Source organism: Hippopotamus amphibius, chromosome 3, assembly GCF_030028045.1.
Source record: "Hippopotamus amphibius kiboko isolate mHipAmp2 chromosome 3, mHipAmp2.hap2, whole genome shotgun sequence".
NCBI classification, from domain to species: domain Eukaryota; kingdom Metazoa; phylum Chordata; class Mammalia; order Artiodactyla; family Hippopotamidae; genus Hippopotamus; species Hippopotamus amphibius.
Window position 1 is genome coordinate 109,706,405 of NC_080188.1, and position 22,538 is coordinate 109,728,942.

The 22,538-nt window shown below is 36.7% G+C and overlaps 1 pseudogene; it reads left to right on the top strand.

Annotated features, from left to right (window-relative positions):
* The first annotated feature begins 20,931 nt into the window (after positions 1-20,931).
* Positions 20,932-21,864, top strand: LOC130850454 (olfactory receptor 4C16-like; annotated as a pseudogene).
* The last annotated feature ends 674 nt before the right edge of the window (positions 21,865-22,538 follow it).

A 22,538-nucleotide genomic window follows, 5' to 3' on the forward strand; every position in this document is an offset into this window, starting at 1 on the left:
TTATGTCTATAAGATCTAGGTTTGCTTGCTGCCTCTGTCCATTTCCTTTTACCAACCAGTCCATTACCAGGTGTCCTACCTGCTATGCTTCCCCCAATGCCTGCCCTCACCTTCACCAGCCTGAATATTTATTCCACTTACTCACAAAACATTTTTTCTTTATATTATTTTTTCATGTTTATTTTGTATTTTTCTTATTTCCATAGGGACATGTTTAAAGGTTGCTATTTCTTTCACATTTCTCCAAGTTCTTAATACATTAGTAAGGATGCAATGGTATTGATACAAACAAGGCATTTCATCAATTGGAAGGAAGCTGCGATGAGCTGTAGGGTGCAGGTAATGCTGGTGCCAGCTCACCATCCATGTTTGACAGCAAATCTGCTGTCAGAATCTGGTTACTGTTGCCCTGTTAACCAGGGACAATGATGCCATTTACTGGCTGTTGTCTTTAGCATTTTTGATCCTAGATATGCTTCAGCCAAAACCGAGAATTAAACAGTACTCTGAACTTCAGTCCAGTGCTGAATCACACCATCAGCTGCCTTTCCAATATTTCCTTTCACAATGGGTCAGTAAGGAAGTTTTTTGTTTTGTTTTGGTTTGTTTTTTGTTTGTTTTGTTTTTGCTTTTTGTGATTGTTCCTGTTTTTAGGCTGAGTGAAGACAAGGACAATTATAATTAACACCTTTTTTATTTGTCAGTCTACTTCCCTCACTTTTCCCTGATTATTTAAATAGATAGCAAATATTTTGAAAGTTTGTCAGATATGATCCATTTCCTTAAATAAAGGTGAGGTTGGTAAATTTGAAATAATTACAATAAGGATCACTGTGAAATGAATAAATGACAGAAAAAAATTATCCAAGATATTTTAAACCTTATAGTGGGACAATGGCCAAGAGAAAGGAAGATGAGGTCTATTCCCAGTAGAGGGAACAACACATGCAAGGGCCCAGAGACGGGCTGAAGAGACATTGTTTAATTAAAATAGAGAGTCAGGGTCTTGGGTCACATACACCAGTTCTAGTTTTGATTTCTGGAATACTTTTTAGCTATGCGATTATTTTAGCTGTATAATTTATTCTTTCAGGTGTACATTAGTATTTAGAAATACTGAATTTGAATATTTATATATGAAATTTAATAATATGATTATACAGTAGGCACACATATGCACTGTATTTTACATTTTAACAAAAACAATGATCATTGATACCACCCCATGACAGTATGTGAAGATTTGCCTTATTTAAATTTTCTGCTATTTTAACAACAGTGCAGTTAAAATCTTCTTCTTGTGTTTGCATATATATGTATTATATGTGTTTCTGCAAGATACATTTTTACAGTGGAATTGCAGAATCAAAGAGTATAAACACTTTAACTTGAATAGGTACTGGTATATTCTTCTTTTGAAATGTTTATTGCCACCAATATTGTATCAGAAAGCTTTGTTCTTTCTCTAACTTATATCTTATAAGAATGCATTGTATGTTATAATTCAGAAAAATTTTCCACATTTAATCTAGTTTCATAGATAAAAGACAGTGAGAATTGTTTTTTGTCAATTTATCAATACACCCATTTCAAAATAACAATGATAATAATAAAATGGATAATTAGCATTTATTAATTATAGAGTTTGTCACCTCCTTGAGGTTACAGAGCTAGTGGGTGGCATAACTTGGATTTGAATTCCAGAAAGCCTGACACTGTGGCTTATCTTTCTTTCTCAGTTATGTTTGACACATAAAGATATAATTTCTCCACTGAACACCTGAGCACCTAGATGATTCTAGTGCTGGCACTCGGATTGTCAATTTTATGTGCAGTCAGTGGATCTGTAGCCTATAAAACACTGTGAGCATTCAACCTGACAGCTAGATTTATCACTAAAGGATGTCAAAACAATCCCTTCATACAAATATCTTCCCAATTCCTTTCTCTTTTCATAAAACAAAGCACTAGCTAGTAGGGTGCAAATAACGCCAGGAGAATTTTGCAGAATGAAAGTGGCAATAAAGTTGTGATTTTAAAAATTAAGGTCTACAATAACTTATTAGTGCTTGTCCAGGATGCTGCTAAGTTACCTCTGTGGTTCCCATCACTAAACTACCAGCATTACCATCATTGTCACTGTCACTACAGTCATTCCTGTGGGTGGGTCTACTTACAAATAAACTTAGTACTTATGTTTTGACATATAGAGAAATACAAAAATTGTTCTTATTCTTAAAGCCGTCCATCCAAGGTATTATTGACTAAATATAACATTTAAAAAATAGTACTTTAGTTTAGTTTCTTCTTAAGCAGAGATTAGAGGTCAATAGTAGGAAAGAAAAGAGAAAAGTCTGGGGGATGTAGGAAAAAGGAGAAAGAGACAGAAAGAAATGGAAAGAGAGAGGGAAGCATAGGTGAGGGATCCAGGTGCAAGCTCACAGGGAGAAAGAAAGGAGAAAGGCAGAGAGAGAACTTGGGCAGAGGAGAGAGGGAGAGAGAGAAAGGGTGCAGGGGGGTGAAAGAGAGAAAGGGGGCAGAGGAGAGAGGCAGAGAGAGACAAATTGTGTGTGTGTGAGAGAGAGAGAGACATGAAATTGGTGTCAGAGAATTTCCTGGTAACTATTTCTTGATACATTATCCACTTTTCTTCATGGTACCTATGTGCACTTTTTTGAAACATACACATTTTATTTTATTTAGCAATTTTCATTTCTAAGATAGAACCATTCATTTAATTTTTAAAATTTACTCAAAGGGATGCAAAAGCAGATCAAGTAAAATAACTTAATCTAACTCAAGTCAAAACTCAAGTTTGTAACTCAAGGTTCTTAACTCAGAAAATAAATATTGCTTAAAGATAAAGCAAAGAGATATTCTGTGTGAATTCTTTACACAGTTTAAGAGTAATAGATATATATGTACTTATTCATTGTAATTAATTCAATTGATTGCCATACATTGAAAGTAATTTCTATGTGATAATTCTGTGAAATAACTAAGAATCTACATATGAAATACTTAATCAAATAATAAAAATGATTCTTAGAGCTCAGTTTTAACAGTTGATTAAAAATGGAAAATTGTATAAATAAAGATTCTAAGGTCATCTGAGGTCTAACCTAAGATCTTACCAACTCAAAATTCATTCACCAGAGGTAACTTTAGGGAGTCCAAGAACCAGGAAATATTATTCCAACTTTGTTTTTTTTTAACTATAAAGACAAGCTATCTGGGATATAAATGAAGTAAAATTATTTCTTGGTCAAATTAGCAGAACTAGAATTTTTATTGCTTTCAAAGAGAGATTTAAAACAGAAACTTAAGTATTTATGGTCATAATGAAGAAAACATTTCTGGTTTACCAAATGATTTCCATTCTCTCCAATTAAGGAAAATTGCTAAACTACATCTAAGTACAGTGTTTACCAAATCATTCAGGTCCCTTTTTGCATCCTAATTGAGTGTAGTCTTGGATCAAAGTAGAAATGGTTTCCTTTCAGCTTCTAGAAATTATGTTACAAACGTACTGTTGTTCTTTGGGTGATGAACCCGGGCTATAAGAGTTCATTGCCTGTTTGAGCAGCTGAGATGTGACACAGACTTACGTCATTTTAGTTGCCCCCTTGAGGCAGATTCTCCACTGATCCGGGTGCTAATTCCTAAGCCACTGAATTTCCACCCCTCTACTTTAATAATAGGGTGTTCCTGGGGGCAAGAACATCGCTGGGGCCAGATCCAAGTGCAGCTCCACAAGCAGAAGTCTAGATTAGCCCTTCAGTCACTTGTTCCTGCACTGTGATCTGTACCTCAGTCACAGAGTGGCCACACCTGCTGTCATCCAACAGGGCCATGAGCTTCCTAACAGGCAATGGATCTTTTCTCCCTTTGGAAAACTTATTTTTAAAGCTGATGTAGTTATTTGATGGCAGTTGGTATCTTTGAACAGTTCCACAACAGAAGTGGGGAGAAAGACTTGGTTCCTTAAGAGAATTCCCAACTTATCCTGATGATTCTTTACCCTGAGATAGTCAGACTGACTTATATTAGCTCCTAGAGTCCTTATACTTACTGATCTGCTGTTGCTATTTTTTGTGTTTATTTCTCATTCATAATTATGTTAACACCTCCCCCACTGAGCTCTTGGTGCTTTTCAATCAGACTCTCATTCCTTGGTTTGATACTATTTAAATACATGCTTATACCCTGGATTATATGATATTTCTTTAATACTTCTCCAGTGCTGACCCTTGACTTGTCCATGGTTGTATTCCCGCCTCACAGATAGGGCATGACTATCAGATGATTTGCCAGGAACTTTGTGTCTTCATGGAGAAACATTATTGTTACCAGGTCCAAGCTCACTCTGCTCACCATTTGACAGGCAAATAAATCAAAGATGAGGTGTTGAGGCAAGGAATACGACTTTATTTGGAAAGCCAGCAGACCAAAAAGATGGCAGAATAGTGTCTCCAAAAAACCATCTTCTCGGGGTTTGGATGCCAGTTTCTTTTATAGCACAGAGAGGGGGAGGAGATGAGGAAATAAAGTAAAAAGGCCATAAGTTTTGCAAATACCCCCTGGGATGGCCAGCCTCAGGGAAGGGATGTGTTCATTTCTTCTTTCTTGCAGCCATCCACAGGTGGAACAGGGTCCAGATGTTTCCCTGAACAAAGGCACTTTGGTTTCACATTCAGGCAGAGGGGCAGAGTTCACTGAGGCAGGACATTGTGTATAGACAGTATCCTTCTAGTGAACAAAAGCAATGGGAAGCAAAAGTTAAAGTAAAATAAATAGATCCAACATGTAGTCAGATTTGGCTTTTCCCTGTTACATTATTGCCAAAAGTTACAGATGATGAAGTGCTTTGGCAACTTTGTCATAATTTTCTAACAAATTAGTCAAATTGTTTTTAATGACTGAAGGTATAATTGAAGTTGGATTAGCAAACATTATCCACAGGAATTTACACACCAAGAAACCCTGTATTTTAGCACACTGAGCATCAAATGGAAGTTTACAAATATGAATTGGAATACTTTAACTGCTCCTTACCAGCTGCGGAACATTGGGCATAAAGCAAATTACTAACCCCTTAGTCTTGTTTGTGCATATGTTGCCAAGAGCTGAATGAAGAGGCCTCTAAATATCACCTTCCCAGTCCCTCAGGAGTGCATGTAAAGGGAGGAATCCAATTTACATCTGCAGACCAAGATCTCGGGAGTGTGAAGAACATGGCTTTCAGCATCCCAAAGCCTGCCAAAGTGAAGACAGGTGGAATGGAGGTCAAGAGAGCCAATGCAAAGTGCTAAGTACAAGTTTAAAATATGGACCATAGCTGTTCACAGGAAATAATCCATTTTTCATACAAGGAGTTATATAAAGGCTTTATTAAAGTAGTAAAGGGGGAAAAAAGGCAGAAATGGGAATTCCTTGGAAATTGGAATAGTTTCCATCCTTAGTGTCTAGCACTGAATTCTAAGTCATTTTGCTAAAAAAAATATAGTAATTAAGTGATCATCTTATCTAATGGCCAGTTTTCCAAATTTACTAAGTAACCAATACTTTAAAATATTCATATGGTTCACAGCCAGTTATACACAATGGGCTGTTTTGGAAAAAAAAAGAAAGAAAGAAAGAAAGAAAGAAAGAAAGAAAGAAAGAAAGAAAGAAAGAAAGAAAGAAAGAAAGAAAGAAAGAAAGAAAGAAAGAAAGAAAGAAAAAGAAAGAAAGAAAGAAGGAAAGAAAATTGAAAAGTTCTGCAAATGTTTCAGTGACTCTTTGAAGTTTGGTCTAGATTTTCAGTTTAACTTATTTTCACTATGTATGAGTAAAGATCTGTATCTATCAAGTTTTTTCATTCTTTGGTTCTACACATTTTAGAAAAAGTTTCCTTCCACAAATATTTTTTGATTAACTATGATGTGCCAGACATATTTTAGGTACTTGAGATAAAACAGTGAACAGAAAAAGTAAATATTCTTTCCCTGTGAATTTAGAGTCTAGTGAAGGAGAGAGAAATTAATCAATCAATTATTAACACATTACTAATTGCTTCAAAATTTCTTTGAGTTAGAAAGTGATGTTATTGGTTGGGACTGAAGAAAGAGAAGAAAGTATTGGAATTTTAAAGGTAGAGGAAAAGATGGAACTATATCTCTAGCACATATAGTCTTTAATCACTATCAGTCCTAATAGCCTTTCATGCACTTTAGAATATGAGAGAATAGATAGATGGTGGAATTGCAGTGTGATGGTCTAGCAGCATCAACTCGAGATCCATGTCAGGAGTTTAAAGAGAGATTGGTTAGTGTGGCCTGAAATACCACTCACAGGATGAAGCAAAACTTAGCTAAAAATTCAGACGGTCCATTAGCATTTTCTGAAGACAGGCAAATCTGCAAAATTTCTAGGTGAATGTTGAAGGAACTGGATTTAGCCTACTATTTGACTTGAGCGCCACCTGGTGGGAAGATAGCATAAGCGCCAAGTTAATCAAAGGGCTGTGAAAACTGCTGAAATTATTAACTGGGTTACCCTAATCTGTGCAGGGATAAGGCTGTATGCTTGTTCCCCTACCTGTTTAGGAAATCATTCTGGTAATTGATCTTTATCTGAGCATTTATCATAACACTGCCTTAGCTTATTTGTCCTCAGATGTGACAAATTCTCCACTTAAAAAAATGTATTGTCAACTCTCTTTAATAATAAACTTTTCCTTTTCCCTCCAGGTTAAGAGTCTTTGTCTCTATTTTTCCCTGAAAGGTCTGAACAGCAATGTTGTCCTTCAATTAAACATTCTGTAAATGATATATTTAGCATCTTAGCCAAACAGATTTCAAAACATCTTAAAGCTGGCAGAAGGCTGCTACTTACTACTACCCTGGGAGGAGTCTCTAGAGCACCATTTATTCCTGATTTTATCCCAAATATTTGTTTCTAACTATTTGTATAATGCAAGATTCTGCTTTGTAGTACCTATAATTGCAAATATGGCTCAAATCAGTTTTCATGGGATAGACTTGTTAAAATCACTTTTCTCTCACAGTTTCATTTTCCACCTCAAATGTCTTATAATTCCAGGACCACATGGCTGGTTTATTTAGCTTCTGCTTTTTGGATGACATTTCCAGTTTCAGAGGGCAGGACAGTTACCCAAGTTGAAAGTTATCTGACAAAGCAGAATTATTTCAGTACAGAGCTATTCCTTAAAGATGAGAGCATTTTTGATACATTTCCCATAGTCCATGAGGCTTTAAATATTATAATACACTCAGCTTTCAGCCTGGTTTAGCCTGTTTTATAGGCATAAGCAAGCTTAACTTTCAGGGAATTTATAAGGGAGTCTGTGGCTCTATCAAATTGACCTTTAAATTTGGAGTTTTAATATTTGGCATATGCATAGGAAAGCATTAAGATGGAAATTTATTTGACAAGAATTTGATTTTACGGTAAAGAAAAATGAAATAATGTTAACATTTTCTGACATACAAATCATGTTACTTGTATTTACATGTGTATTTACCACTTTTGGGGCTTTCATTCCTTTTAGGAGATCCAGATTTCCCTTTGGTACTGTTTATCTTGTTTTTTTTTTAATATATATATATATTATTTATTTATTGGCTGTGTTGGGTCTTCATTGCTGTACATGGGCTTTCTCTAGTTGTCGCAAGCAGGGGCTACCCTTTGTTGTGGTGCAGAGGCTCCTCAGTGCTGTGGCTTCTCTCGTTGAGGAGCCTTGGGTCTAGGCATGTGGGCTTCAGCAGTTGCAGCACACAGGCTCAATAGCTGTGGCTCACGGATTTAGTTGCTCTGTGGCATGTGGGATCTTCCAGGACCAGGACTCAAACCCGTGTCCCCTGCATTGGCAGGCAGATTCTTAACCACTGCACCACCTCAGAAGTCTCAGTACTATTTATCTTTTGACTGAAGGACTTCCTTAACCTTCTTATAGGGATATCTGATGTTGATAAATTCTTTGACTTTTGAATATCTGAAAGTCTTTACTTCACCTTTGTTTTGAAAGATATTTTTGAGGAGTGTTGAATTCTAGGCGGACAATTTTTGTTTGAATAACTTAAAAGATGTTGTTCTACTGTCTTCTGGTATATATTGTTTCTGATGGTAAATCCACTATAATTTTTATCTTCAGTACTCTGTACGTAATGATTTTTTTTTTGGTCATGCCTTGCAGCATTGGGGATCTTAGTTCCCCACCCAGGGATCAAATCTGCACCTCCTGCAGTAGAAGCACTGAGTCTTAACAACTAGACCACCAGGGAAGTCCCCATAAAGATGTTTTTCTCTTTGGCTACTATTAACATTTTCTCTTTATCATTGCTTTTGACCAATGTATTATAATGTATCTTTTGTTGCAAATTTCTCCATGATGTTTGTGCTTGGGGTTTATTGGATTCTTGGATCTGTGGATATATATATATATAGTCTTTATTATTTGAAAAAAAAATATGGCCATTATTTCTTTAAATATTTTTTTGTCACTTATCACATTCTATGTTTTGAGAATTTCAATTACTCATATGTTAGGCGGTTTGACGTTTTTCTGTAGCCCACTGATATTCTGTGAATTTCTTTCCCAGTCCCTTTTTTTCTTTGCTTTTCATTTCAGATCATTTCTATTGCTGTGTCTTCAAGGTAGTAACCTTCTCTGCTGTTACGTACAATCTTCTGCAGTGTACCATCTTCTTTTAATCTGCCATCCAGTATGGTTTTCATTAAATTATTGTATTTTTCATCACTAGAATTTCAGCTTGGATCTTTTATATATATCCCATTTCCTTACTTACCATGTTCAGTTTTCTCTCTACTTTCTAGAAAATATTTAATTTAGTCATAATAACTGTTTTAATGTAATGAGTTAGTAATTCTGTAATCATTGTCATTTTTGTTTGTGGCTTTGACTTGTCTGTGTTTTCTCCCCATATTGTGGATTATGTGTTCCTGCCTCTTCACATACTTGGTAATTACTAATTGAATGACTGACGCTGAATATCACCTTGGTTGCTGGATATTCTGCATTCTCATAATTATTCTTGAGCTCGGTTAGCAGGGGCAGAGCAGCTTTTAGTTTATGATTAGATGATGGTGAATTTTTCCTCACTGCTGAGATGTACTAAAGACACTCAACATCCTAAAGATCTGAAACCTCCACCAGGTTACCTGCACATTAAATAGTTATCCAGTAAAATTATTAATAATACATTTTTTAACCAGACAAGTTTGTTCATATGGAAAGATAAGTATCCAAAACATGGGCAGATAACTTTGTACAAAAAAATGAGGGAAAAGCCCAGCAGATGCTAAAACATAGCTGACAGCTACAGTAATTATAAACATGTGGCATTAACAATAGAATAAGCATATCATTTACACTGAAAGCAAACCCCTGAAATAGAACATAATGGATATGAGATTTGGGAATAAGCTTGAGGTGGTATCTCAAATTACTGGAAAAATATAGATTATTCAAAAAAGTTTCTGGGATAATGTGTAGCTATCTGGAAACATATCCCTTTCACCATGGAGGAAAAAAGTAAAGTCTAAATGGAAAATATCTGTCAATGTAGTAGAGGAAACTGTGGCAAAATTGTTTTATGACTTTGCAGTAGAGAAGGCTTTTCTAATAATGATGCAGTGGCAGTTGGAGGTGAGAAGATTGGGGTGGCTTTGGATTTGATTTGGAGTTTTCATTAGTTTTCTCTTGGTCATTTTGGTTTTGACGCTGACAAACTCTAACCTCAGGCCCTGTGGGTTCTTGGAATGGAAGTAACTACTATTCACAACACATTTTGGCACTTCTGCTCCCATCCCCAGTTGTCAAAGCAGAAAGTGGAAAAGTTAAGCATTGAGAATAAGTGAGAAAGAAAGAAAGATGATAAAAGTGGTAATTTTCTTAAAATTACAGTGAGGGAAATGATCTGTGCTTTATGTATTTGGGGACATCCTCTAGTTGTGTATTTTGGAAAAGACATGAATAATCAAGGAAGCCTAGTCTCATGTTCTCAGAAGAGCTCAGCTTCCTATGATCCAATGTGTTTGAGGATTTAACTGTGCACAGAAACTCTTCATGTCTCAGATGTACCAAAAGTCTAGGCTATGGGGTGGGGTGGTGGTTGGAGAAGGGGACATTTGTGGAAGCTGTTGCTCTGGGCTGGTTTTCCAATAAGTTTATTACATTCAGGTGGCAGAGAGAGATAGCAATTGGACTATGTCCCCTCAAAACGTTCCCCACAGACCTGGTTCAGGTGATCGCCCATGACGAGTTAGCTTCACCACACACCACTGAGATGACAGTGACCTCTCTACTTACTCAGGTTTGCTAGCATCTTTCTCTGACACCACAAAGCAAGAATAGAAATCTTGGCAATTGTTAGTTCTTTGGTCATATTCCAGTAGCAAGGAATCTTAGGTTAATTTCTGTTACAGAATGCCCTGCTGGGAAACAAATATTTCCAGAATGATCTCCCTGCAGAGATATCATTCAAGAAGTATTTGGGGGTACCAGAAGTGGTACCTACAGCATCCACCAGCCTCAGTTAGTTCCATGAAGAGATTGTTTTCCTTCCCTCTAAAAACAGTACATTTTTAACCTTCAGCCATCCTGCATTTTAACTTTTCTTTCTTCTCTTTCCCCATCCTTCCATTCTCTGGTAATTTTTTTCAATATCTCACTAAAGGAATTCACTGAGACATGGTCATCATTCTATGTAAATCTCCAAACCAAACAAAAAGTAAATTTTTAAAGATAAATTTCATATATTGTACTTTAAGGGATTATATTGTACATGCTCACACTCCCAATTAATTTGAGAAATAACTGGCTGCACATTAAAAAGTTACCCTTAGGTGTCATGTATATAAACAGTGGAAACATCAAAGGGACACACAATCTTGACTGTGAACATGGCACTGTGCCCCTGCTCTGAGTGACGGGAAAGGGGAGAAGAGTGATGTGAGGAAGATGTTTTGTGTACAATCAGAGAGTTGGCAAGAGCTCATGGGTGGGGAGAAAGGGAAGGGGCTTTAGTCTCCATTCTTGACTGGGCAGGACACTGGAGACAGAGCAAAATTCAAGGTGGCTGATGTAATGTCTTCAGAGAATCTTTTATTATGTTGGGGGAATTGGGGCCTGCTAGTAGGAGCCATTTGCAGCAGCTCAATAGTAGGATTCAGCTCCAAAGCTTCCTGCCAAGAAACCATTGGCTGCTAAAATAAATTATCACTAGGGAGTTGAGAAACAAAAGTGCCTGTTAGTGTGGAAGTAGTTTTGGCACCAAGCACTCTGAATAATTAAAGCATTGCATCAGCCTTAGAGACCAAGAGACTGCTTTGGAAGGAGAGTGACCACAGTTCACCAAATACCTCAGGGAATGCACTTTTCCCCTCCCTGCTTCCTGAGCCAAAGGCAGGGACTGCAGTTCCAAGCCATCTCTAAGTAAGTCTGATCTAAAGAGTATATCATAGTCATTGCCTGAATGTAGCTTATGATGCCAAGAAATTACACCCGAGAGAAAGAAACACTTGGCATTTGCATGTAGAAGTCTATAATCAGCAAGTAAATAAATTGGTTTAATTTTTATTAAAGACTTTATTTTTTTAGAGCAGTTTTGGTTCACAGTAAAATTGAGAGAAGGGTACAGAGATACCCCACATACCACCTGCCTCTACACATTCATTGCCTCCCCCTTTATCAACCTCCCTTACCAGATTTACGCATTTATTCTGATGGATGAACATACATCAGCACATTGTAATAACCTGAAGTCCATAGTTTACATTAGGGTTCTCTTCTCATGTTGTATATTCCATGATTGTGGAGAAATGTAATATAATGACATGTGTTCATCATGTACCATACAGAGTGTTTTCACTGCCCTAAAAACTGCTCTGCACCTCACATAATCATCTCCCTTTTACCAATTCATGCTGAATTTTTTAATTATGAAATAAGATAGAGGGAAATCTGTGTTTAATTAAGCCATCTTTTGACTTCTTCACTCACTATAAGGAATTTGTCACAGTTGAAGTACTTGCAGACAGTGCTTGCCATTAGAAGGTACCACGTTTACTTAGGACTCAAGGTCCTAAAAGTTCATCTATTTATAGAGCTCTTTAAAAAATCAATGAGAAGAGAAGAAAAAGAAATAAAAGGAATCCAAATTGGAAAAGAAGAAGTAAAATTGTCACTCTTTGCAGATGACATGACATTATATATAGAAAACCCTAAAGACTCTACCAGAAAACTGCTAGCACTCATTGATGAGTTTAGTAAAGTAGCAGGATACAAAATTAATGTACAGAAATCTCTTGCATTCCTATACACTAACAACGGAAGAGCAGAAAGAGAAATGAAGGAAACTCTCCCATTCACCATTGCAACAAAAGGAATAAAATACCTAGGAATAAACCTGCCTAAGGAGGCAAAAGATCTGTATGCAGAAAACTTTAAGACATTGATGAAAGAAATCAAAGACGACACAAAGAGATGGAGGGACATACCATGTTCCTGGATTGGAAGAATCAACATCATGAAAATGTCTGTACTACCCAAAGCAATTTACAGATTCAATGCAATCCCTATCAAATTACCAATGGCATTTTTCACAGAATTAGAGCAAGAAATCTTATGATTTGTATGGAAATGTAAAAGACCCCGAATAGCCAAAGCAATCTTGAGAAGGAAAAATGGAATTGGTGGAATCAGGCTTCCTGACTGCGAACTATACTCCAAGGCCATAGTGATCAACACAGTATGGTACTGGCACAAAAAGAGAAAGGAAGACCAATGGAAGAGAATAGAGAACTCAGAAGTAAGGCCAAACACATATGGGCACCTTATCTTTGACAAAGGAGGCACGAGTATACAATGGACAAAAGACAGCCTCTTCAATAAGTGGTGCTGGGAAAATTGGACAGCTACATGTAAAATAATGAAATTAGAACACTCCCTAACACCATACACAAAAATAAACTCCAAATGGATTAAAGACCTACATGTAAGGCCAGACACTATAAAACTCCTGGAGGAAAACATAGGCAGAACACTCTATGACATACATCAAAGCAAGATCCTTTTGGACCCACCTCCTAGAATCATGGAAATAAAATCAAAGATAAAGAAATGGAACCTCATGAAACTTAAAAGCTTTTGCACACTGAAAGAAACCATAAACAAGACTAGAAGGCAACCCTCAGAATGGGAAAAAATAGTTGTCTATGAAACAACGGACAAAGGATTAACCTCCAAAATATACAAGCAGCTCATGAAGCTTAATACCAAAAAAGCAAATAACCCAATCCACAAATGGGCGGAAGACCTAAATAGGCATTTCTCCAAAGAAGACATACAGATGGCCAACAAACACATGAAAATATTCTCAACATCACTCATCATCAGAGAAATGCAAGTCAAAACCACAATGAGGTATCACCTCACACCCATCAGAATGGCCATCATCACACAATCTGGAAACAACAAATGTTGGAGAGGGTGTGGAGAAAAGGGAACTCTCCTGCACTGTTGGTGGGAGTGTAAGTTGGTACAGCCACTATGGAAAACAATTTGGAGGTTCCTTAAAAAACTCCAAATAGGGGCTTCCTAGGTGGTGCAGTGGTTAAGAATCCGCCTGACAATGCAAAGGTCACGGGTTCAATCCCAGCTCCAGGAAGATCCCACATGCCACGGAGCAACTAAACCCGTGTGCCAAAAAAAAAAAAAAAAAAAAACTCCAAATAGAACTACCATATGATGCAGTAAACCCACTACTGGGCATATAGCCAAAGAAAACCATAATCCCAAAAGAAACATGTACCATCATGTTTATTGCAGCACTATTTACAATAGCCAGGACATGGAAGCAACCTAAATGCCCATCAACAAATGAATGGATACAGAAGATGTGACATATATATACAATGGAATATTACTCAGCTATAAAAAGGGATGAGATGGAGCTATATGTAATGACGTGGATAGACTTAGAGTCTGTCATATAGAGTGAAGTAAGTCAGAAAGAGAAAGACAAATATTGTATGCTAACTCACATATATGGAATCTAAAAATGGTACTGATGAACTCAGTGACAAGAACAAGGATGCAGATGCAGAGAATGGACTGGAGAGCTCGAGGTTTGGGAGGGGGCGGGGTGTGAAGGGGAAGCTGAGACGAAGCGAGAGAGTAGCACAGACATATATATACTACCAACTGTAAAATAGATAGCCAGTGGGTAGTTGTTGTATAACAAAGGGAGTTCAACTCGAGGATGGACAATGCCTTAGAGGACTGGGACGAGGATGTTGGGGGGAATTCGAGGGAGGGTGGGGGGGGAGTTGAGGGAGGGAGGGAACATGGGGATATGTGTATAAAAACAGATGATTGAACTTGGTGTACCCCCCAAAAAATAATAAATAAATAATTAAAATTTATTAAAAAAATCAGTGAGAGAGCAAAGATGATACATCTCATTATCATTTTACCAACAGAAGATATTATCTTATTTGCTAGGCTTTTCAATCCAGGCAATAATCTAGATGCCAGAGAACTATGATATCATGCAATACACTAATAAATATACTAATATCCTCTATTATGATGCCTCCCCTACACTCTGCAGGTTGTCTTTAATTAATGCAGGTATGTAGGAGTAGATGGAAATGTTTTTTATAAATATGTCCCTCATTAATAGAAGTATAATCATACACCTCAATTCTAACTTTATAGATCACAGGCTTTAACAATAAGTCATAAGTAAGGGTAAGCCTTTCTGCCTCGAAGAAACTCTCTTCCCTTCACAGGAAGACAGAAGCCTATCTTACTGTTCAAATAACTGTCTTACAAATGACAGGGGAAAGTGGCTGAGAATTGACAATTTTAAACTGACATTGAAAAATATAAACTCAGGTTATTTTGTAGGATTATAATTGTATCCATGTTCTTAATTAAAACAACAACAAAAGAGAACATTCTTCTACTTCATCCTTTAAGACTCTTGTAAAGCTTATTAGATCTGTTCACAAATATTCTTGTTTTCTTCTTTGGCACATAGCTAGACTGCATCTCCTCACCCCTTGTGGAAATTTATAGTATTATTTTGTAAAGCTGAATGTTGCCACAATCTGCAACCTATCAATTCCACTCCTAGGAGACATATTTAAAAATGTTCATAGTTACTGTTCATAGTAGTCAAACGTCCATTGGCTGGAAAATGAATAAACATATTTTGAAATCATCACACAATGCAGTGTGATATCGCAGTGAAAAAGAGTCTACAATGATATTCAACAATGAACATAAAACTTAGTAGTGTTGGATGAAAAAATAAAAGCAATTCCTAGAATTCTGAATATATCAATAAAAATATTTTATTGTTAGGATAGTAGTGCTTTTCTCTTTTTGGCCACACTGTGTAGCATGAGGGACCTTAGTTCCCTGACCAGGGATTGAATCCATACCCACTGCATAAGGAGCTCAAGTGTTAACCACTGGACCACACAGGGAAGTTCCTATTTTTAGGATAAAATAAAAATATTTTTTTACTTTTTGGATGAGGCAGGGGGTACATAGGCAAGAGGTTAAAAAAGATTTAATTATTGGTAATATTTTAGTTCTCAAGATGGTAGTAAGTTTACTAGAATTCATTTTATTATTTACTTAATGTAAAAAATAATATAAAATAAATAAAATACAAGATGGTAAAATTGTTTGCAAATGAATGAATTCTACAGTTGAAAACATTATAAGAATGGGTCTTTTCTGTTTGTTGGCTCTGCTTTCTTTTGTGCTGTCTCTATTTTCTATCAGGCAGTCTCCACTTATGGTAAAAACAGGCAGGCATTCTAGGTTTATACTTTCAGAAACTCTATTTGGAAAAAAATAGCAACTTAATAGGGAAGAAAAATTATTTCAATAAATTATTTTCCTTAGTAAGTGTCTTTTTGCTAACACTGGTTAGCAAACAAATGGAAATGAAATAGAAAAAAGTGAGGTATCTATTCAGTGCTCATATACATTTTAATCCTCAGACCCCTTGTTACACATCTGTGGTTCCTTGGTGAGGAATGGTTATAGAACACAGAACAAAATGTCTGGTTTCAGGCACTGTGGTGCCTTCCCTAGATCAAAATTGCAAATAATTTATAAGAGGTAGAGAAGTTTGTCCCCTAAAGCACAGAGGTGCAACTTACTGGGTAGGAGCAGTAGTTTCTTGGTGATCCACTTCTCCTTCTACCAAAGATGGTATTTTTTCTTCCTCTTCTCTAGCACCCTCTCTACCATCCATTTAAAATTTCCTTCTTTTCCCTGATAACTTTGCTCAGCCTGAGGCACCTAATACCTTCAAAACCCTTTTCTCTACTTGGTTCCTGTGTATGAAGAGGGGTAACTTACACTTTGGCTAAATAGGCAAACCAGAAGTTAAATTTATTACAACATCAGGCATATTTCTGATGAGCAAAGGAAGGGAAACTTTAGGAAATGCTACTCTCTAGGATGCTAATGTCTTACATCATTATGTCTTAAAATATTCTCTTTAGAATGTAGAAAGGAATTTTTTGCAGTATTCCCTGAGAAGGCTGTTTTCAAAAAGGGATATAAATACTCAACACTAATGTAGAGTGTTCTAACAGGTAAGTGACAGGCTGTTTACATTGCTGTACTGAGAAAGACATCATTACAGAAAAATCTAACATAATTTAAAATATATATTTCCATATGACTCGTGGCTTTATTGCTCCTAATTCCTTTACAAAGGAAACAGAAAAAAATACAGGTAGTGACTGTGACATAGCTTCTTGGAAAATGACAGCTTTTCCACATCCAAGGGACAGCTTTAAATAGAATGTTGTATATCACAGATTTAGTACTACTCTTTGCATGTTTCTAAAATGATATTTTCAGAATATAATTTGCAGTTGACATGCAATTGAGAATTAGTGTGAAAAGCTTGATGGAATGTTCAGAGGAAACAGGATAATGTGGAGGCTGAAAGCTGTATGATAAATGTTAAAGGTAACGGTCCATGGGTGTTTGTGGGGGGGTTTCCATCATTCTTTAATTTGGGCTTTTGAAGGATAAAGAACATTGGGTTGATCTGTTCACCTTCCCACAGAAAAAGGTACATTTTTCATAGAAATCAAATTAATGTAAGAATTCTCCCAAAGATGGAAGTATAGGGTAATCAAATCAAAGAGGGTTGGGTAATTTAAGGGAGTCCTAATGCTTTCACTGTGGCTTCTGCAATTAAACAGATTTGTAGGGTAGAATCATCCACCTGACACCCTGCATCCCACCCTCTTCTATTCTCCACCATTTCTATGTGGTTTTCTTTTGGCTCACCTCTGTTACCTCCCAACTCAACATATTATCTCTTCATTACTGTTTTGAAAAATTTAACCATTCTAAACTTGGCTAAACATGTTTGAAAACTTGAGGTCAGTACAGTAGTTATCAGAATATATGCTATTTTACCAGTACTGTTTTCTCTCCAGATCATCGCAACCCATTTTTATGTTAGATTCCTTTGAGAATATGATGAAAGATATTAACACCTCTGGAAAAATTGGACATATGGTCATACACAGAGACATGACCAAAAACATGCATCATTGTTAGAAAGGTATGAAAAGTTTCAAGGCTTTCCTTGCTTTCTTGAAGGTCCACAAATTCATGCAAAAAATGTCAAATACTCAAGACAATCATTCTTATGGGTGCCAGACTCCCAGAATCTTACATGGCCTTGTGGTTCAGTACTGAGTACATCCTCTACTCCAGGGTATGGAGCTGATTAACTAAGTTATTTAAAATTTATCCCATCTTTTTCCTGAATTGATAAGTTGGGAGCATGTTTGTTCACCATACATACTATATAGATGGCCCCACCAGATTAAAAATGTGAATCTGTTTTTTAATCAGAATAGACTAAAACAATCAGATAATTATTATAAGAAGTAACTAAGGAAGTTCAACTTAAAAACACTTATTAAGCACCTACATTGCACAAGGCATTGGATTTGGATCTGTGGAGAATAAAATCATTTAGTTTCCAAAGATTTTCCTTCTAAGAAAGAAGCTAAAGAAAGTACACACAGTTGAATTTAAGCATAGTATGTGATACTATAAGAAAAGCTATAAAAGAACCCTTAGATAACAGGAGAATTTCCTTCATTCTAAATCAATCACTGAAGGCATTCAGAAGTGGTATCTTAGCAGTTGGATCCTGAGTTTCGAGACAGTTAAAAGTATCCAGAAAAAAAATTACATTCAGAGAAGGAAGGACACTATTGATTATGTTATTGATTGAATATTAGGTGTGAACTCACAATTATTAACAAGTAAATGAAACCATATGCATTTATGATTCTTAATTTACCTTGCAAATATATGTCTTAATGTACAAATAAGGTTGTTCAAGAAATGGGCAGTTTACAGTGATTGTTAGCATACAAATCAAAATCAATACACTCAAAAGAGTAGTCACAAACATAGGCCATATTTTCAAGTACAAATACGTCATGATGGATCACTATTTCAAATGAATGTGGAAGGAATGAGCTTATTGTATTGATTAAAATACCAAGACTCTGTTTCCTGAAAGTTTAAGATATATATGTATAATCTTTATTACATGGTCCACAGAGATTTTTTTTTAATCAGAAATAATAAAGTAAATAAATTCATCAGACACTTTCTCAGGAGAAGTTTTTGACTTGGAGGAAGATAACACATGATTCAACTTTGATGAGGAGAAGAAAATTTACGGAGAGAGAGTCAAAAATAAATGAAGGTCATACTGTATCTATTTGGTCTATCACAGTCTGGGCTTTGGCTGCTCACAACTTTCAACATAATGCATTGAAGGTATGGATAAGAGTGAGGAGGAATACAATGGGGTAAGTCTTCCAAATTATGTTTAAATTTGTCACATTCAGTTAATATTTTTACTTGCATATAGTGTTCTTTTCAACATAGTGTTGTCAAGAAAGACCTAGAGGAAAGATTTTGTTCTTCGAAGTGAAGCTAGTGATAACATTCCTTTCCAAATATGAAAAAAAAAAATATTCACTGAAAGAAATGATGTTTCAAAGTTGAATAAACATTGATTTTGCAAAGACAGAAAAAGATCTGAATAAAGTCAGTTACTGATTATCTACTATCACTTTTTTTTTATATTTATTTATTTATTTTATTGGCTGTGTTGGGTCTTTTTACTGTGCGTGGGCTTTCTTTTAGTTGTTGTAAGTGGGGGCTACTCTTCGTTGTGGTGCACAGGCTCCTCATTGCTGTGGCTTCTCTTGTTGTGGAGCACAGGCTCTAGGCACATGGGCTTCAGTAGTTACAGCACATGGGCTCAATAGTTGTGGTGCATGGACTTAGTTGCTCCCGGCATGTGGGATCTTCCTGGAACAGGGATTGAACCCGTGTTCCCTGCATTGGCAGGTGGATTCTTAACCACTGCGCCAGCTAGGAAGCCATCCAATATCCCTCTTTGTCTAAAATTATATCTCCCTCCCTCTTCTGAGTATCTGCTCTGTAACAGTAATGCAGGGGTTTTGAGTACATAGATGAAACAAACTCTACTGGGGATTACAACCATGATCTGGCCCTAAAGGAACTGCCTGGTGGCATCTCCCCAAAGGACCTCTGATCTAAAATGCTTAAACAAAACATTTAAATTGAGAACACATGAACTATTGAGTAAAATACCCTCCCTCTTATTTAAATGTAACCTCTGGAACTTTGCATCCATTGAAGGATGTCTTCAGAAATTAGAAATGAAAAATAGAAATGGAGATATTTGAGATATTACCAACTATTAAAGAACATCCAGGACTTCCCTTATGGTATAGTGGTTAAGAACCCTCCTGCCAATGCAGGGGACATTAGTTCCATCCCTGAGCTGGGAAGATCCCACATGCCATGGAGCAACTAAGCCCATGTGCCAAAACTACGGAGCCTGTGCTCTAGAGCCCACCAACCACAACTATTGAGCCCATGTGCTGCAACTACTGCACCTAGAGCCTGTGCTTCCCAATAAGAGAAGCCATCACACCTAGAAGCCCTTGGACCACAATGAAGAGTAACCCCTGCTCGCCACAACTAGAGAAAGCCCACACAGCAACGAAGACCCAACACAGCCACAAATAAATAAATAAATAAATAAATAAATAAATAAATAAACCATGAAAAAAAGAAAAGAGAACTTTTGCTTCTCCACATTGGTGTATGTCAAATACTAAAGATCATAAGAGTGCTTCAAAGTAAGGATATTTTATTGATAGTTTATAAGTACTTCCTTTTGCTCTTTTTAATATGTAATATCTGGAAGAAAGTGCATAGTGAAGTGTGGCATATTATAGGTTAATAAAAACATACAATTCTGTCAGTAAGTATAAAAAATATATGATGATAAATATACATATAAAGAAGATTTTTAGGGGATGGGACTGGGCTGTGATTTTACATTTATATTGTGAACTTCTAAAGGCAATAATATATATATCCAAAATGCCAGGTGATACACCATCCAAACATGGACCCCTATATTTAATGAATATGGAAAAGTAATGAAGTTCATAAAATGGAGCCGTATCTCTTAATTTTATATTCAGTTAGCAAGATTAATGAGAATCATGTAGAATCCACAAAGAGTTGTATTTGAAGAGTGCTGGAGTAAAGTCCACTATTCACAAGCTTCGCTGAGACTCATAACTATCCTAAGAAGTGATCATTACAAATTAAGGAACAAATTGTTGAGGTGACTTGTTAAGAAATTAGAGCTAAAATGTCCATGAAGAAGAATATTTATTTTACTTAAAATATTCCTAAACATCGTATATCCCACCACAAATTAATTCTTTTCTGTTTTTTGCAGATGAACAATTTCACACTCACCCCTTCTCATTCATGAAAACATGAGGCTGAATAATAATGTGACTGAGTTTATTCTACTTGGGTTGACCCAGGATCCAGTTAGGAAGAAGATACTGTTTGTCACTTTCTTGATGTTCTATTTGGGGACCTTGTTTGGGTAACTTTCTAATTATTACTCCATCAAAATGAGCCGGGCACATAGGAGTCCAATGTACTTCTTCCTTTTCCTTTTATCGTTAGCTGATACCAGCTTCTCTACTTCCATAGCACCTAGGATGATTGTGGATGCCCTTTTGAAGAAGGCCACTATCTCTTTCAGTGAGGGCATAGTCCAAGTTTTTTCATTCCATTTCTTTGGCTGCCTGGAGATTTTTATCCTAATCCTCATGGCTGTTGACCACTATGTAGCCATCTGTAAGCCCCTGTGCTGCACAACCATCATGAGTCATCGAGTCTGTGGTGTGCTGGTGGCTGTGGCTTGGGTGGGGTCCTGTGTCCATTTTTCAGCTCAGATTTTTCTGGCCATGAGTTTACCTTTCTGTGTTCCCAATGTGATTGATCACTATTTTTGTGACTTGCAGACTTTGTTGAAACTTGCCTGTACAGTCACCTATGTGACCAACCTACTCTTGGTGTCGAACAGTGGGGCCATCTGTGTAGTGGGTTTTGTCATGCTGATGTTCTCCAGTGTTATCATCTTGCATTCTCAGAGGCACCACAGTGCTGAAGGGAGGAAAAAAGCCCTCTCCACCTGCATCTCCCACATCATCATGTTCATCTTGTTCTTTGGTCCTTGATTATTTATGTACACACACCCTGCAACCACCTTCTCCATGGATAAGATGATAGCTGTGTTTTATACACTGGGAACAGCTTGGATCAACCGTCTGATTTACACACTGAGGAATGAAGAAGTGAAAAATGCCATGAGGAAGCTATGGAGCAAGAAGCTGTCCTCAGATGACAAAAGATGAATGGAAGTTTCAAAGATTTCTTCATAGTTTGGATTGACCTAAAAGAAGTCCATAGAGAATAATATCTTCTTATTGGGGAGTTAATATAACCATAACTCGGGGCATGAAGGTTTGTTCCTTCAGGAATATACGCAATGTGAACACATATGCTAGTTAGTGTGGAGTCAAATTTATGTAGAAGAGATAGCACCAGGGACACATAGTCATGCAAGAACATGGCCTTAGATAGTCACTGCTGTGTCTCTGCCTCTAGTCTGCCTAATCCCACTGTGGTTTTGTGCTGCCCCCTGGTGTTCTCTGTTTACATTACACCCCTATATGCTTATATCCACAGCCTGACATGTTTTCCTTCCAAAGAGTTTATTTATTAGACACCGTGGTCTCATGTCTGATCATGGACCTTCAACTTGGTTGTTCCTCTTGACTCAGCAAAAAAGCACCAGGGTCAGGTAATCATAGCATCTTCGTATTTTAAAGGACACTATATTTAATCTAGGAAACCTCCCTTCTTTTCCTTGGGGTTATACTTCAAATTCTTACATATGTTTACCTAGATCCTTCTAGAATAGTGCCAGGATAGGATGAGAAGATTCACCCTTTTGTAGAAGTACATTTTCCTTAGGAATGTTCTGACTGTTGGTGTTGAACTCATATTAACATTCTATCTGTAATAA